This window comes from Denticeps clupeoides, chromosome 2, assembly GCF_900700375.1.
Source record: "Denticeps clupeoides chromosome 2, fDenClu1.1, whole genome shotgun sequence".
In the NCBI taxonomy this organism is placed as follows: Eukaryota; Metazoa; Chordata; class Actinopteri; order Clupeiformes; family Denticipitidae; genus Denticeps; species Denticeps clupeoides.
In genome coordinates, this window is record NC_041708.1 from 33,756,208 (window position 1) to 33,773,373 (window position 17,166).

Genomic DNA, 17,166 nt, shown 5'->3' on the forward strand with positions numbered 1-17,166 from the left:
AATGGCATCTGAGTTCACCAATTATAGTGAATAAGGCATACAGGGCTGTGAATGCTCCAGAATTGTTACTTTTTTTATTCAAAAAGCATTATTGAGATGCAAAAAGTGACACGGGTGACACTGCGCCTGGCACAGTATGTCCTTTAGAACTCAAATTGCGCTAATTAAATAAGATACCATTTCCAAGCAAGCAGTATTAAATTTCCATCATTTTGCTATTGATCAATGTTGCTTATTATGTTTTTCCCAAAGATTCTTTGTTCGTAAAAAGAGAAATGTTGAATGGCTTGAGCCACGATTGTGGAACTTTTTTCACTGGAGGTCTCACGTGTTTTATGGTGACTGGGATTTGGGTGAATTTGTGTGAAAGAGGTGTTTGTTTTCCTCTGCTGCAGGCTGCTGATTTTTGCCGTCAAATGCTTGTTACATGCACGCTCCAACAGTGTGTATATTCTGCACCATACAACAACTTGTTTGTAAGAAAAGAACATCAGATTTTATGCCCCACTACTGTCATGTGCTTCCATGGTGTATATATTGAATCTGAAATAACTTTTTTTCCCACACAGTCCTTAATGAAAATGAGTTTTGATGACATCAGCAGGCATGGAAAAAAAATCCCCACAAAAAATCTCATTTTGGATCTTTTATATCAGTGCGGTGGAAAGATTGACTCACGGGTGGGTCTTATCCAGCTGATTTGACATTCGGTGTAAATGAGGACGGCTTTCCTGTGGAGTGATTTGTAATATTAACATGCAGATTGCTGTGTGCACATATGGATTACTGTCACCTTTTGGTGGCAGCTGTGTTTCAGCCATAAGATTATTAGTTTCCAAAATGCATGTTTGCTTTGCAGGATTTTCATGGATTCATTCATTCATTCATTCATTTATTTATATCTACTCCAAATTTAATGAAAAAAAAAGACCTTCACACGATTTAGCTACAGAGAAGACAACTGTTAACAAATGCAGTGAGTAAAATAATTTTTTACTCCATAGGGTCAAAAGTGTGTTTTGAAAAAGTATTCTGCATTTTTCAGGATGCTCTGGCATTATCCAACCTACGTCAGGTGTCAACTGTAATGAAAATGTATATTTGTGCCTCGTTTGCATCACACAGCGATTTACTCCAAACCATCCAGTGCAAATGCTGGCATCCTAAAAGCAGAATAAAATAGGATACTGTAATTACCTCCTGACCAGGAATGGCTAACCGCGCTCAGTGGACCTCATGAGAACTACAGCATGACGTTTCTGCAGCTGCAAGGTCGACAGTTCATCCCTCCAAGGTTGTCGTTTGCATGTGATGGTCAAACAAAGAAGCATTCTTACAACCGGGGGAATGAATTGACATCAGGGCAGATTAATTAATCTGCTAAAACGTTTTTTTTTTATACAAACCCTCTGAGTAAAGGACATTAACAACATTGATACATAAATCAGACAGTTTGATGGTAGCTGGTGACAGAGCTAATGTTATTTCCCTGAAACAGATAATAGCAATAATAATATGCATGTCATATTGAGCTCATAAATATTGCAGTCAGTCTCAGCTGAGCGGATGCATATGCATAAATACCCCATGTCGTGTGTCACATGTTGTGACTGGGGTTCAACGCGGTGGCCTTCAACGGAGTGTTGCTTTGCTATGCGTGTAAAAACAGGAGGAAGCATTAATATCTCCACTAATGACCCCCGAAAATGAAAGGCCATTACGGTAATGATATTGGGGTTGGGCGGGGGTGGATTTTTTTCTCTCTTAGTCTCTTCTGGTGAGAAAATGTATTGATATTAAAGGTAAAAATTCCTTCTCACTTTCCTTTTTTAATGACCACAGTGTTGAAAGTCACATCCAGTTGAGTATATCTCCATCTACAGTGGTTTGTTTTTGTTTTATTTTTCTCAATTATGGTCAATTAGGTAAAATGAGCATTTTCCATTCCACCGCCTTTACTCCCTGTGTCAGTAAACAAATCGAGACCAAAGCGGTGCATTTTCCTCTCTGAGATCACCATGACAAATGCACCCATTCTGTAGCTCTATTCCCTGAAGAATATTGGCTGGATGGCACTGAATTGCATCACAATTCCATTTATGACCAGGGGAAGAAGCCAGGATTGGATGTTATTTTTCTGAATCAAGGACGTCTGGGTGAAAAAATGGATGTTGGCCCCAGCTGCATTTGCATTAGCTTTTATATGTTGCCCACCTTTGTAAAATGCACTATTTGTGAACCTGAGGCATTTAGAATAGGTCTCTGGGAGGAAGGGACGGTACAATATCATTGTAGGGCCCTTTGAAATCCGTTTTTATTTTTTTCCTAAATTCCATTTTTTCTGTTTTATTTCTTCTGAATTCCATATTTATTCACCTTATATATGATAAATCACATTTAATTGCTTGGACATTTACTGTTTGATTTTGTAAACCATTTACATGTAAATAATTTGTGCTTTTCATGCAAAGAACTATTTCACAATATTACACATTTTTCCATTTGTAAAATAAAAGTGCTTCACATTTGACCTCAACATAAAAAACGTAGCAGGTAAACAAAGATTGGGGAGACCTGGAATGCATAACAAACTGGAACCAAGTTAATAAAATCATGTTTTGAATCAATTGATTCGTTTGCATGACCAAGAGTTTGCTTGCGTGACTGGCTCACACTAGTTTTGCTTCTTTTCTCTGTTTCTGATATGAGTTATTGACTGTAAGTGGTCACATATGTTCCAACAAAAGAGCTGTTCTTCTGATTCATAAAAAACTGTTTGGGTATTGTTCCGCTCTAAACTTAGCACTAAGAACTCGAATTCCGTAATTTTTGCATAAGTTTGGTATCATAAACGATCGGGCAAGTGGTCCAGACTTGGCACCGACAGCCTCTTTGCCATCGCTGATCGCAAGTTTACATTGCGTTGGTGTGCGAAAGTCCCGCCTCAACCGGAAACACGTGCAGTGGGCTGGAGCAGCCAGAAACGCTAATTATACACAGTTCCGTGTTTTATAGCAGATTTGTTTGATTCCGTGATTCCGTCCATGTTTTCCACATCATGAAAATCTTAGGGCCCTATCATTGTGACTGCGTTTGTGCCTGTTTTTAGTACTATTGTTGGATGCATGTCTAAATTCTTTTTCTTTCTGGTGTGGTATCCCAAGACCAGGGAATGCTGTTTATGAGGTAAAACTTCAAAATGTGAGATTTACTGAGTCATTGCTGTCAGCCATGACTGTAATGTCCTTTGGTTAATTTTACATTGGTATACATTTTCTATGGGCAGTAGCTCTAAATAGTGGTACACAATAAATAACACAAACACAAAGATAATGCTTAAACAAATATTTATTTTGTATTTTGCATTACAGAACTAAAGGTGAGCAGCAGAGAGAAAAGCCTCATGCACATTCATCAGTCCACCACAAGCTCTGTCTTTTTAGAAACCTACCTTCTCCTAGTGCAGCTTTTTTTTAATATATGTATATATGACCAAAATCCATGGGAGTGGCACCAACACCACATCACTTCACCACTCTAATTACAGTTTTTAATATCCAGGTTACATTAAGGAAGATAGATTACAGCGCCGGTGCAATCTGACTGCAAACTCATAAACGATCTATTATAATACCAGCTTTTGTCCACGTCTCATCTAATTAGATTCTCAAACGGCCACGGTATCAATCAATAATTTCAATTTCGGATCCCTCTTTTTTTCGCCGCGCGTTTTCGTGTTTGTTTTGCTGGAAATAAAGCAGGAGAACAAAAGCTAGTAATTTATTCTCCCCGCGGAGCTCGAAGCACATTCCTGCCCATCAGTAACAGACTGCGGTCTGGAGCCTGACATCGCTCTAATTAACATGCAGATATGCATCATCTCATTCGCAATTCAAATAGCTTCCCTTTTTTCCGTAATGCACCTCAAATTGTTTCGACTTCAAACACCGCGTGTGATTTCCGCAGCCCCCCCGGACGTCCTATAATGTCTCCCTTTATCCAGACTGGGAGCCGTTTATTGAACAATCTGCTGCAAGTCGAAATATGGATACCTGGAAAAACAAACACAAAACAAGCCCACCCCATTAAAACAGCCCTGGCACGAGCTTCATCTTCACGTCAGGTGGTGGTGGTGGAGTTCCCTTTGCCCTGCGTCGGGTTTCGGTGGTGGCGTAGATACTCCTGCCTCCGCGCTCAGTGTGTGGTATCTCCCCATAAAGACTATTCCGGTGGCACACTCGGGAGAGGGAGGAGGCTGTCGACTCAGCACTTATTAATATGCGGCGCATAACTGTAGCCTTCAATGCCAGCCTTCCACTCAACATTAAGCCAAGAAGCCCCCACATTGTCGTCACCCCCTCCCTCCCACGCGAACGCCTACATACCTTCCCCCTTCCCCTCCTGCACATACGGGGCTCTCCCAGCACCACGTGAGCACCGAGCAACTTTCCCATGTGGGGAAGCGGAGCCCTCTGACATGGGTGACATGGAGGGAGATTCCCTGCCAAAGATTTGTTGGGGAGGATGGGGGGGCCCTGCTTGCCATGCGGCAACAAGTGTTGGAATCAATGGCGCGCAGTTACTCAGCACATCCACTCCGGCCGGCCGTGGCACCGCGCCAGATCTGCCATCTGCCTCCCGTCCTGCTCCGGCAAATGGGCTCCACGTTTCGTAATGTTACGCGCCTGCCATCCCTGTTGCGCGTCCCGGGCGTGTGCCACACATCCTGCTCCCAGAGCGATAAGGCGGTCCCCCGGGGGCCAGGTGGCGTGGTGCCCGCTCTGCTGTTAGTCCAGCAGAAACAAAAGAAGCAGGGCACTGGGGGAGGGTAAAATAACATCCAAAGAGCATCCATATCTTGTAGTGTCATCAAATGGTTCCCTCCGTTGCAGTCGATGCCCCTCTGAATGCCGAGATGGATCCGGCTTGCATGGGATCTCTTCCTTCCTCCTCAGACCACCTTGGTTTTGTTGTCGGGCTGCTGGCACCGTACACCAGTGCGCTGCTCACCGGGCTGTCTGCTCCTGCTGCGGCTCGCACTGCCACCAAGCCTCCTCCTGCCCTGGAAAAGGAGTGAAACACTACGGGATCTAATGTGCGCCAGCCCCGTTTGAAGCTGCAGAAAAGTGAATAATCAATTAAGTATTGATTTCTTGTAAGATTTTGTAAATTTCAAAGCCAAGACAAAGAGGACAGCTTAAGGAAAGAACAGCAGGGACCCGGCGTAAATTAGCCAACAATCGGCTACGTGGAATAAACGCCTCATCAGAATTGCGTTTTTTTTTTTTTTTTCCGCTCCTAATGGAATTAAGGCCAGTTGCTTCAAGACAATGACTCTTTTTAAAAATCAGGACGGCAGGCAAGCAAGAGTTCAACCCATCTGCAGCGAGGAGAGCTAATTAAACGGGCTTGTGCGACGAGGGCTCATTTGAATACGGCTATGCAAATGAGCTTGCGGCTTTTTATGGATCAGAAGCCAAGCCACACGAGGAGGAATTAGCGGCTATTATGCACGCGGAGTGCTTCCTTTTTTTTAAGCATGAGAAGGAAGAGGAGAAATGCACTCAAAAATTAGAGGCGTTCGAGTGGCTTCATAACTCAACACAAAAGATCACTGAAGAAGCGTTCAGCGGATTCCACTGTCTTTTTTTAGCATTGGGTGAAAAAAACATGATAGCGGCGAACCTATTAGGACGATTCATGCATGCTGATGAAGTCCTCGGCGAATGATAATTACCGCTGTTCGAATGCCTAGCCGGTGAGCGCGGGTGGAAACAGGAGAGAAATGTTAGGCGATAATGATATTCGGCATGCAGAACATGTCATATGCATGATGACAACGGGCAATTATAATGAGCCATTCATTTCCCTGCCAGATAAAAACGGCTGGATGGTGCTGGAGCCCCCCAAAAAAAGAGGGAAGTTCTGCCTTTGTCCTGATGGCCGTTCCGCTTCCGTTAAGATTCCTAATGTTTTAATTTTGTTAAAAAAAAAAAAAGAAAGAAGGAAAAACATAATTAAGGTTCTTAGAGACAATTAGCGACAGAACACATAAATGATCTAGTTGTAGAAATTACGCATCTAGCGGGTCCCTCGTTGAGCACACAGGTCCAGGCGCTTCGTCCATGTGCTTGGCAGAAGGGGAAGAGCCGTGAGACAACTGTAGAGCTGCCGCCGCCAGCCTCGTGCGCTGCTTTGCATATATGCACGCGCCGCCGTGTGACTGGAATAAATAGCAGTATGTTAAACAAGGGGATTTACATGCCACTTTGTAATGACGGGCTGGCGCCTGTTGGCAGGGAGAAGGGGCAGGTATGGGGAGGGGCGGCAGGGGGAGTCGGGGGAACACCTGCGTCGCAGATCTTGAGGGATCACGTCGAGGAACAATGTGCCAGCGTCTGACAGGTTGCTTACCCAGCCCACCCCCTTCCGGAATGTACCATGGGGGGTGTGGCGGGCAGTCATATGACTGCGCCGAGGACTTCCTCCCGCCCCACGTGGAGGTGCCCGTGAGTGGCACAGATTGGCTCGCTCAGCCGAGAGTGGTATTTGGCCATTAACAGCCTGGCAGTCTCCTGGGAACCCTTGAGGAACATCTGCTGCTGGAGCATCTATTACACACAAGTGGAGATAAACAATGTTGCAATTAATGGACATTAACGACCTTTGATGCTTCGTAACAAGATGGTTTTATTTCGCCGTGTTATGCTACGCTACATTACTGACCCGTGCCCTGCTGTTTACACTCTGCGCTAATATCGCTATTACATGCAAGATCATTGCATGTTGAAGATGTGTCAAGGCAGTTGTGGTTTTGTGGATAATTATGCTTTGCAAAAAATCCATTTATATGATAACCAAAAAAAGAAAAATTCGACCAAAGAAGCCCAAACTATTTAAAAATCAGTGCTTGATCGCACAACTTTAATAACAAGGATATTCAAAACTATTCTGATGCACTGCTATTGTAGGGTCCCTGTATTATATTGCCAGACTCACTTTATTCTCATTAAAAGAGGTGACAGAATATAAATTTGATTTTAGACTGTATATAGAAATAACCCTGGAAAATGCTGATTTTGTTGTTCTTTCGGCTGGTAATACGAAAGTATCCCCGTTAATTCAGAGAGACCTCTGGCAGAAGAATTATGGCATCTCTAAACAACATTTTCCCACTGATGCTTGCTCTGGGGGTCTTGCCTCGTACAATAATAACAGACTAATAGCAATGTGAGGTCCTAGTGCAGTTTTCGATCATATCATTATATAATTAAGTGCAACCTTAGAATGTGTCCCTCAGCAGCACCAATGTGATTCAATTACATTCATTACCAAACAAAGGTTATTTAAAGGATAATCGCAAATACGAATGCAGAGGTAATTTACAGCAGACTCATTAAAACACTATTATATGTAATATCCTGCAACAAATTTCATTCTGAAGATATCATTACATTGGAAATAATAAATTAGCTCGCTGCGGTTTAATACAATTTGTATAACCTAATGCCATTATAAACCCAAAATAGAGACCACTGCGAAACAAGGCTGTTGAAAAATTCTGCCTAAATGAGGGAATATTAAAGTCATCAGTGCTGTGACATTCCTCTTTAATGGCTGTGTCTGGGGTGCAATATGACAGGAGAAATATCATGTTTCATAACTGACAGTCCCTGTGTTTGTGTTGCCTGGGGTCCCTCAGCTGAGCAATAAACTATAATTTGATTGATGGAAAATTGAAGTGGCCCATCTAACATGCTGTTCCACCTCACCTCGGGCCTTGCAGCCACTTGTACATGCCGGGTGAGGCTTTCTTACACTCTCACAAATGACGTTTGTTTTTCTTTCCATTCATCTCTGCGCCGTCCGGACGCCTCGTGTACCGAACATAAAGATGTAGCCGCGCAGCTTAGATGAATTAATGTAACAAAACAAATGAGGCAAGAGGAGGGAAGGAGTTGCGTTGATAGACCAGGCAATGCCATTTCTTTATCATTGCGGCCAGGCCCCCTGTCTGCATGCAGAGTCTCTGTGAGGCTGGATTAGGGCTCTGCCTCAGAGGCACCATGACATTGGCAGCAGGGAAGAACAATGCAGAACAATAAACACATGCTGCCTCTCCGCTCACCCATCTCTGGCTCCCATCAAATCAATCCAGCCATCATAATACTGTATGTTAGCCTGAAAAAGTAAAGCTTGTGAGGGCCATAAAAAAAATGCAGCTGTAATGGTTGGTTTGTGGCAGAATATGTGGTTCACATTTGAAGATGAATATCTCTGGGAACTAGGTGGATTTCTTAATGCAAGGCAGATAGTATAGCTTCAGTGGGGTCATTATGTGTACTTCTAAAATCCATAGAAGTTGCGTAATTCATTAACCATCCCAAACAGAAAACTCAGTGATGATATTTAATCTGTGTAATGCAAGGACAGTTATCCATATGGGAGTTACGATTCATATACTCATTACGTCTATTCATATCATGAGGTTTAAAGTCTAAATTACTTTGATTTACAAAAATGTATTTCGTTACTTTATGCAAATTTTTACTGATTTTCTATAGTGGATTCTCTGCTCAATTGTTCGGGTGAACATTTGCAGGCCTTTGAAAATGTGCATCATTTTATGAAGGTTATGATGTCATGAAAAGGGAATTGGTTTTATTCTTCAGTAATTTTATGATGGCTGTATGAAACCCAATATCCACAGTTGTACTGAAGAATCCAGTTTTACAAGAGCAATATGATAGATGCTTAAAAGATGGGACTCTCCCTTTCTTGGTACTGGCCATCAAACCGCACCAATGTATATTAGATTAAAAAATCAGTCATTCAGATATAAAAAGAGAAAAACACAAGGAAACCATATCAGCTCAACTGGCACCAGCTCCCTTCTGGTATTTTATTGCAAAATGGGGCCAAATAGCTCTGGAAGGCATAGGAATACAGTCGCATGATTTAAACCAGCAGTGTGCACTATTTCTGACCAGAGACCTCAAATATGTCAGACACCAAATGGGCTCCAAGTCATTTTATGGTGGGATTAAAACAGGAACAGGGTTTAATTGGAAAAAATGAATCCAAAGTACAGAGAATATATATATGCTGTGTGAAAAGCAAGTGAATAGGTTGTTTTAAATGGGAAACTACATGTGCCGTTTATAGAGAAAAACAAAGCGCTGTGTGTGAACTCTGTGGTGAAAAAAAAGAACAGTATACATATATGCAACAGTATATATAGACTCACATCTCTTTCATATTCTTTTTATATCCAGTGCTTTGCAGATGCTAAATCCTTTGGATAAACTACAAAAGACACAGGTTTGAGTTGAGTTGCTGCCACAGCTACATTTTTAAAGGACGATAAAAGTACTACTTTACATTCAAAGGGTGGATTGGAACAAGGTAGGATTACTTGTTATGATGTTTACCTAGGTGTGATGTGTGATGTCTGCATTTAACAATGTCCCAGATTACCCAAATTCTGTATACATCTGTTCTGCATAAATTTGGAAAGTGTGTCAGTCTTATTCTCTTACAACTTCACTTTCTAAGAAAAGAGTTGTTCTACTGAATTGTTGACCTCTCTTCAAATGATGGTACAGCTCTAAGTTTTCACACCCACCTTAGGCTATACGGGTTTAGATTAATCAGGTTAGTAGAACCTACCCCATTCTTGTTGAGACATCTGTTCTATGAAATGTTCTATTCCAGATATCAGCAAGATCTGGACCATGCTATTCTGTTTTTTTTACCAGACTGGTGTCCAAGTGTTTGAGTGGTTCTGAACATATCGAAAATGGCTGGTCTTGTTGGGTGTTCCCAGTATTCAGTTTGTCCTTAACAAACAAAAGTGACCAAAAGTGACCAGATATCAGCAAGATCTGGACCATGCTATTCTGTTTTTTTTACCAGACTGGTGTCCAAGTGTTTGAGTGGTTCTGAACATATCGAAAATGGCTGGTCTTGTTGGGTGTTCCCAGTATTCAGTTTGTCCTTAACAAACAAAAGTGACCAAAAGAAGGAAGACTAGTGGACCAGTGACACGGTTATGGATAACTAAAATGTGCAATAATAATAATACCACACAAAGAAAGTAGGAGCAGTGTGTCCATGTGGACCAGACTGTGTTTTTCTGTAAAACCCTTGCTCCCTCCTTCATGTGGAAGCTACTTTGACATGTGCCACCTACCTAAACACAGTCACTGACCAAGTACACCAAGTACACAACAGTAAGAGTATTCCTTTATTGCAGGATAAGGCACTCTGCCACACTGGTGAGGATTGGTTTGAGGAATATGACCAAGAGATCATGGTGTCCAAATTTCCCTGATCTAAATTTGAGTATCTGTGGGATGTACTGAAATTTATGCACATAGGCAGGAGTTTTCATGTTGGACCCAAGAACAAGGTCATAACACACTCGTGCAGCAATTCTTATATTCATAATACATACGTAGTTAATATTATGTACGGTGAGTTTGTACCTTTTTGCTTTTAGTTATAATTTCAGGAACAACTGTCAAACTGCTTGGTATGCAGAAATATGCGGTGGACTTTGATGGCATCTAAGGATGTTTTAGTTACAGTATTATTCATGTGTGGACTGCAGAGGATTCACTGAAGGATGTGTTCATTCTCCACTTGATGGGGGGCAGAAGTACAGGTATAATCTGCTACACAAAGGCAATGTCATTATAGATGTGGCACATTATTCTAAAGTGGCAAGTGATGATAAGGTAAAGCGGAAATACAGAAAGCACAGACTGAGCACTACAATTTGTCACGGCCAGATAAAATGTGCAGCAGTTGATCTGAGGGAAGTGCCAGCGTTGTTTTTTGGACGGGGGGTTTATCTGACACAACGGATGCAGCAATTTTATCTAAATAGACGAAAGTGCCATGATGTCCACCCATACTCTGTGGGTTGACCTTGAGCGAGATGTTGGCGTGGATCCTACCTGTGCTATAAGTACAGGTTCTGTCAAAGGAGTGGGCTTGATCGAGTGTTAAGAAAGTGTTGCAGTAATGTAGGTGTAAAGTACACATCAATAAAACTTACAGAAATCAATCCAACATGGCAGTATTCATCCTCCTACTTGCTTTTCTATTGTGGTCTTCCATATCTCTCTTGTTTCAGAGGCCTTTATGGATGCTTTGTACCCACCATGCCTACAATCTGTACTTTTCTTAGCTATGACTCTGGTTTTGTTTGTCCTGTTTAAATATGCAATTAAACATATGCTGCCATATAAAACATGCAGCCGAATTTTGGGATGTAGACATACTTGTGAATTCATGTTTAAGTAATATTTCAATAATGGTTGCCACTAAAACAACAATTCTACAACTGTACATGATCAGAGGTGACTATGAGCCAGCAGATTTCGGTTCAGTATGGGGCTATATCAGTGAGCACCTAGAAAAATAGTGTTTATAGAAGTTTTAGAATTTTTGTAGTAATGCACGTGTGGCTGTTGTGTTGGGAGTTGTGTTTAATTAACATTGATCAATGTAAATATGTACATTTCATTTTGTATGTTCACTTATTATATATGTACAAATTTGTGTTTTCTTGATTTTCACAGTGATCTTATCTGTGGACATTCATTATTACCATTGATTTTTATCAATATAAATATTGGATTACATTCCTGCCCTGTTTTTGGCAAACAGGCACTGGTCATTAAAACCCAACCGCTATGAATGACTTAAATGAGCAAAAGCAATGTTAAACTGTGCATGGCAATAATCTGCTGTCAGTTAAAAAAAAAAAGGTTTGATGCGTTTAATTTTTCCAAAATGTTTGATATATCTGTACGTCTGAGTAACAGCCTTTCTCATGAGGGACGATCTAGGTGCGTTTATTTATTTTTTTTGAAGGGCCATACAATTCCTCCAGAGGCACATTCTCTCTCTTCTGGCGTCCAGGAACTGCCACATCAGCACTCCCGAATTCAGATAACTGCTCCATTAAAAATGGAACCTTTAATTTATTGATCATCGGGTGCGGGCGCTAGCGCTGACTGCAGGGATGAGGAGAGGAAAGTGCGTTTTGGTTTATTTATCCCAGCTGCTGGGTTATTAATCACAGTGGAGTCTGATACGCGTCGGCACTGTGAGGAGAGAATCGCACTGTGCCTCCTCCCATGAATCACCTGACTGTAAACACTTGCCCTCCGTGGCAGAACTTCAGCACTCATTAATAGGAACTGCGTCAAATGTGATGGGTTCTTCATACAGTGGGGCTCATGTCTGAATTTCTGCTTTTGAATATACTGTATAGATTAAAACAATCAGTTATACCGGGAAAATAATTCTAAATTGTTTTAATACAGTGTGCTTATATACACACAGTCAAGTGAAATGATAATTAGATTAGCGGAATAAGAAAGCATATAATTCTAAAAAAGTCTAAACGTGATGCTGAACTTTGTGGATGTAATATTACTTTATCGTTTGGATTAATCTATTATTATATAGTCTATATTAATCATAAAAATAGACTATTTTTATTTATTTATTTATTTATTTTTTGTTTATATATGCAGTGCATTTGCTTGTGTATTCTGGAACATGAAACCAATACATATTAGTGGTCTTGAAGCAAATATACCCCCTTGAGGTAGGCAAAATAAACATGCCAGTATATACTAACAGCACTTCTGACCAACTGCCACCCCGTTACCAGGTACAGAAGCCAACCATGGTGATGTCTCTACTTCCATTTTTACTAAAAAAAAATTAATGGGATGTTGGCATAAGGCTATATGATTTATTTGTATTAAAACAAAATAAGGCTTAAAACATAATAAAGCCTTCTGATTAATCACAAATGTTAACATTGACACTACAAATTGTGTATGCATGTATGCATGAAAAAGATTTTTGAAAAAGTACTATTGTTCAGTATCTTCCAAATCTGTCACACTGATGAGTTTATGCTACATAATCCTGTTTCATAACTGTACCCAGTGTACAAATGTCTTTATGCAGTGCCTAGAGAACAATATTGTTGCATAGTCTTAAAAATTGTGCACTGAAATACTCAAAATCTTACAATATGAGTGTGTGTGTGTGTGTGTGTGTGTGTGTGTGTGTGTGTGTGTTTCACATGTTTGATTGGGCAGACGTAACCTTTGTCCTTAAATGAGAGACCATTAGGGATTTAAATGTATAGAAGATTGACTTCATGCTCAACTGGAGTCCTGAACAATCTGTGGAATTAGACAGTGTGAGATTGGAAATGATTGTGTTAGTGTCTCCACTGTCTCCCATCATCTCTGGGGATGTACCACGGCCTGTTGCTTGTTAGCCGTGAAATTGCTGATTGGTAAAGCAACTTCTTCTGCTTCTTCCAAATAGTTTGTATCAAATGAAATAATAACCGTAATAAAATGTTCATACTGATTTCAGAGCGGTATATGCTCTTTAAAAGGGAGATAATATAACAATTGAGACTCAACAGCAAAATGTACACAGACATACCTCCATAACATGAAATACCTTAATGACTTCAGCAGAGAGATAAACATAAACAGAGAAGAAAAATGAAAAAAAAAAATGTCTTTGGTAAATTCTCGCACAAGTAGCCCCAGTCATACGTGTTCAGATCTCTTTTGGAAGTGAAACTAACGTGGCCTGGCAAACAGGCCCCTAAAATAGACTCTGAGACCCAGATGTGCATAAAAAAGGTCAGACAGGACCTTGAATCCTGCACTTTGAATTTGTAGTTGTGACAGTTAACAAAAGAAACATTTACCAATGGCAAAAACACGGCACAAGAAGATCAATTAGCATATATGTTGTGACACCTACGCTGTCTCTGAGTGAAGAAACAGCACAAAATAAAAACAGAATTTACAAGTTAACCACATCATCCACTGTTGTTGCATGGTGTGTTGGGTAGAGTTTGTGCATTTTGGTGACTATAACATATGAGAAAGGGTTGCCATTACTCATCTCTCATGCATACGTCACTTAAACAGAACACACAACCACTCAAACAGCTTTATTGTTATTGGGATGATATTGGGATGGCTTTATATCCCGATGGTTGTGTGTGAATGTAGGTGTGAGAGTAGGTGGATGAACATGTGTTTTAATGTTTGAGGAATGCTTGCATGGACCGCTAAAAACCACAGGTCCATGAGGTTGTGTTGCCATGGTAGTGCGAAGCCTCCTGAATGGTGCTTTTGTGAAGTGAAAGGCGCTTGAATAAACTCAGACTTTTAGCCTCGTTGAGAATCAAAGCAAACACTCAGTCTTGTTACACTATCGGCCATCACGTCTGAAAGTTGGAATCATGGGCTTTATGTGATAAACTCTTTTTTACTCAGCTCAGATACCATTTTACTTCTAACACTGGGTTCGTACCTAAGCGTTGCTTTACTAATATTATGAACATTTAAAATCAGAGGTCGCGATATTGTACAGCTTCACATCATAAACAATACAATTTCTCTCTTGAGGAAATTGGCAACTAACGTGTTTGCCCATCAATGCTTGATTATTCTGTCTTCAGACTTTTGAATGTAAAGCATTGCTTTCGTTTTGTGATACTAATGTACAAGATATTACATTTGTGTGGATGTTTTAAAACGGCCTTGGTTTTGCATTGTATGAAACTATGTATAAAATTAAGCCTTAATGTCTTAATGAACCCCTAAAAAGTCTAAAAAGGTTTGACTTCTAAAAACAATAAACAATACAGTCAATACAAGATTTGTATTAGTCTTTTTGGAATCATCAAACAGCCCAAACTGTTTAGGGCAGATCTCCTGGGAATTGATACCGTAATGTTTGTATCAATAGCTGCATCACTTCATAATGATGTATACCAATGTTGATCCCGCCCCCTGAAAAATGATTAGGTTAGCCATGCACATACTGCTTATCTGCATGATGATATAATGTAGCACACAGCTGTGGTTACTGCTACTCAGCCAGAGGTGTCAGAGCTGTACAGCAGGTGTCTGATGGAGGCCCGAATTAGAGCTTTTAATCGGCTAATGTGGGGAAGAGTCGCCCCACATCTGGAAGTTTTACTGCAGTAATTGCGGAACCCCAGTGCCCCCCCCCGCCCCTCATGCCTCGAGAAGAATGGATTTCATTCAGTATGAAACGAGACGGATGTGATAACATTTGGATAAATGAAATTTGTGTTAATTTCAGACGACTGGCTTTTCCAAAGTTATTTGGTTTTTTCCTCTGTTTGTTGACATTGCTTTTAATGTGACAACTGTGACATATATTTCCACAACAGATGGATTAATGTCCCCCCCCCCCCTACCTTTCTCTCTCTTTCTTCTTTTTCTTCCCCTCCTGCCTCAAACGGTTTCATCTAGACAGGTGCTTCCTGTCCCACTTTGACATGAAATTAAACACAACTCCAGATGTTCTGTCTGTAACATGGCCAGAGAAGGCAGTCCGGGCATTTAATCAAAGCTGGGAAAGGAGAACCTGCAGTAAAGCAAAGAGAGAAATATACATCACGTAGGTGTAAGTGCAGACTTTTCGTAGGTCAAGTTTCTCTGGACATTTGTACAACACATACACACACACACACATACACAGTAGGGATTAGACTCATTTTATCTCTAAAGAAATTGACAACACGTTTCTGATGTTTCAGTCACAATGCAGACAATCTGGTGAACTGGAGTGTACAACCAATGTGTGGGAACCTGGACATGCGAAGATCAGAAAAGGCGTTGGTACTGTAAAGATGTAAATTCAAATATTTTTTACTCTTTTGCTGGATTGAGGGAATCCAGTCTTTCTTTGGCCAAATCGGGAGGATGTGGGAGGCGTTTGGATAGAGCGGAATATCCGCACGATTAATAAAATAGTGAAAGGTCAGTTGTGATTGATGTCTCATGTTGCTGTCATTTTCAATGAGTACATTTTATCTTGCAGCGCTTCTTTCAGATGAATTTTTAATACTGAATGATACAAACAATTATCTGACTGACTGGTATTTTGTATGTGGTCATGTTATTCCCCTGTATTTTTAGAGAAAATATAAATAATGGATTTTAATGTCTTTTGTAATAACTTAGTTATTTAGGAAGAGTATGTCTAGCACAAGGCCTTGTACTTGTATCTCAATGTTAAGGCATGTTCCCTATATGGTACTGTTAGAGCTGTTGTCACATATAAATACAGATCATTTATTTTTGTGTACAGTGTGTGCTCTTTATATGCTGTTAACGTTTTCCAAAGAAAGAAAATACCACAAGCCTTTTGAAAACCGGGAGGGGGTGGCCAGACGTGTTCATGGTACTTTATGAGGGCAACTGGCTGATATATAGCTTGCTGTGACTGTGAAAAAAGAACTGTGCCATTTGGAAGAATAGAGGTCATCTATGCTAAGGTCATGTGATGTCTATAAAAATCTAACTTTTTTTTTAATAACCTGTTATATATAAACCACATGAGAATCTTAAACAATACCTTAAGTGCAGAATTGTGTTCAAGATATACAATATTTCAGTACTGCAAGACGTCTTTGAAGTGTTGGCTGTGATTTTGACATAAGGAACCAATTCCTTGTAAATACAGTCATGATTTAGACATTATTGTTATCTGATTGAATGCAATAGAGGGATTTTTCACTCAACCCCAGTTTCTTCATTCTGCCCTAAAAGATATGTATGAAGTCCATAGTCTCCCGTTTTGTGCCCCAGGACTGTATTTTTAGCCCTCATTTGTTTGAGGGGTTTTTAATCTGAAGACACTGAAAAGTTGTGCCTGCCGCAAAAGTCGTCAGTCATGCCAGGAAGAAGAAAGAGGGGGGAAAAAAGCTCCTGTGATTTGTTATCTGTTATTTCCCTTGCTGTGGTGACAGTCTCCCTTTGCCAGCTCTGCGCTTAAGGCCATCACTTACAGAGGACCACTGTCTGTCAAAACCACCGGCAACTTTAAGGGCTGCCTTTGTTGCCTCAGACAAATGAGGGTGACCTTTAACAATAAAATAGACACCTACAGAGGGGAATGAAACAGCAGTTTAAATTAAGAGCACCAAGCGGTCATTTCAAACACTTCCTGGGCGATGCAAAGAGAAAAGATAAAAAAAAAAAAAGGTTTGAAGTTTAAAGTTGAACTTAATTATACAACAAAATGTGTTCACTGCTTGTCAGTAATGAAATCTTACTGGTCAGGGAT

The 17,166-nt window shown here is 40.5% G+C and overlaps 1 long non-coding RNA gene across 2 annotated transcripts in view; it reads right to left on the bottom strand.

The window, feature by feature from the left end:
* Nucleotides 1-4,485: 4,485 nt before the first annotated feature.
* The window catches only part of LOC114766709 (uncharacterized), a 45,434-nt gene continuing 32,753 nt past the window's right edge, over nt 4,486-17,166 (bottom strand). The window contains exons 2-5 of one of the 2 annotated variants that reach the window (XR_003742850.1): nt 15,293-15,462; nt 6,415-6,611; nt 6,078-6,223; nt 4,486-5,966 (exon numbers count right to left, since the gene is read on the bottom strand). This is a non-coding gene — a long non-coding RNA (uncharacterized LOC114766709). Of the gene's footprint in view, nt 5,967-6,077; nt 6,224-6,349; nt 6,612-15,292; nt 15,463-17,166 lie in introns of those variants that run through there. The other variant, XR_003742851.1, reaches the window with a different exon arrangement.